This window comes from Sapajus apella, unplaced genomic scaffold, assembly GCF_009761245.1.
Source record: "Sapajus apella isolate SASKATOON/1434 unplaced genomic scaffold, GSC_monkey_1.0 scaffold9656, whole genome shotgun sequence".
Classification (NCBI taxonomy): Eukaryota; Metazoa; Chordata; class Mammalia; order Primates; family Cebidae; genus Sapajus; species Sapajus apella.
Window position 1 is genome coordinate 700 of NW_022446577.1, and position 1,683 is coordinate 2,382.

The 1,683-nt window shown below is 49.4% G+C and overlaps 1 long non-coding RNA gene across 1 annotated transcript; it reads right to left on the reverse strand.

Annotated features, from left to right (window-relative positions):
• Nucleotides 1-447: 447 nt before the first annotated feature.
• On the reverse strand, nucleotides 448-1,677 carry LOC116548313. Its single transcript, XR_004267390.1, has 3 exons — nucleotides 1,224-1,677; nucleotides 1,034-1,081; nucleotides 448-872 (listed from the first exon to the last, which is right to left on the reverse strand). It is a non-coding gene; the product is annotated as an uncharacterized LOC116548313 (long non-coding RNA).
• Nucleotides 1,678-1,683: the final 6 nt, after the last annotated feature.

Here is a 1,683-nt window from a genome sequence, read left to right on the forward strand (position 1 = left end):
ACTACGACTCAGGGCAGGAAGAAGAGTAGGACAGAGAGCAGAAGGAGTTCCATCAGAAAGTTACCTACGATGAGAAACTACGGGAGCCCTCCTCTCTGCAAGTTTCAGAATCTGCTTCGTTTAAGAAGGCTGGGGAAAAGATGGAAAATACAATCCAGGAAAGAGACCTGGAAGGAGGGCGAGAGGGACAGGGCTCTGAAAATTTCTCTCCTGATACCACAAGGACTTCTATATGTAGAGACCACCCTAGGTGACACTGAAGTCCCTGTGATCACTGGCTGTGGTGGGACTAGTTTCTACTGAAGGGCCAAAGACAATGGAGCGGCAAAGATGACCCAACTGAGCAGTGACCTCATAAAGCCCACAGTGGCCTGCACACCCACTGGGCACGGCCCCATCTACTCTCCACCCCTGCAACAAATCAGCACAAGAAACACGTGGACTGTAGAAGGTTCTCAGGTCTTCCATTTATTTTGTCTCTCAAATTTCAGGAATCTTTTCCTTTAATTAACCCATCAGTGTCTCATGGAAATAATTTCAAGAAGTAAATTACATTCACATTCTAATTTTAATAGGAAAGTAAGAAGTTACAGCTCAGTGCACCATGAAGTTGAGACAGAGATGGAGACATCCCAGCCCCAGGTCTCTGGAACAGGAAAGGTGACCGGGGAAGGAATGCAGGTGTGCGTGGGGAAGGGGGTCATGGTGGACACGGCGCTGGGCTGGTCTCCCCACCTCCTCACACTATGCCTATAGGGACACAGACACATTCAGATGCCTTTGCAGTAAGAGAAGTCAGGGTTCTTGAAGTCACAAACAGAAGGTGTGGATAAATCATGACTCTCAGTCCCACACAAGGCAGCTGTCTCACACTATAAAAAAAAATTCATTAACAAGTTTATATCAGTCACGCTTTAAACAACTCATCACCAGCTCAATACATCCAACTCAAAGAAACCCCATAACACAACTGTTCCCACTGTTCCCCCCAAAAACCCACACACATCAGCCCCCTCCCCTCCCAGGATCTCACCTTTACAAGCCGTGAGAGAGACATCAGAGCCCTGGGCACTGTCGCTGCCTGGGGTTAAACAAAAACAGAACCTGGTCAGAGCCTACAGGAAATACCGCTAGAGGAGGAATTGCTGGCTGGGTGAGCTCCCCCATGAGCTCCCGACCACAATATCCCAACGATCTCAGGGATCAGCCTCCTTCATACTTACTTGCAGCCTGAGAGTAGCTGCCTCCTTTTTTATCTGTGGGAAGAAAATATTCTGTGAAGGCTCAGAAAGGTGGCAAGGCCATGAGGTCCTAGAGAAACCTCCTAGTCTTGGACCCCAGAGAAGTTTCCAGAAATGTGTGCCAGCAGACTCAGGGAAGGATCAGGAAAAACAAAGAAAGCAGGCGTGGGTCCTGGACCAACTACCCTCCTAAGGACTGTCCTCAGCAGGGACGTTCCCTTGTGACCTGTGACTGCTGGGATCAGGTTGACATCACCACAATCATGAAGGTGATACATCTGTCCTTCATTGTCACAGGTGCTTTACAAAAGAGTACGTGCTGGCCCACAGGGCCCAGGCTGGGTCGGCTCATGAGTGTGGATGATGCTTCCCAGTAACCAGGCAGGGCACACTTCTACCTGGGGCTTGAAACCCTCAGTGGGACAAGAAATCTCAGACCCCA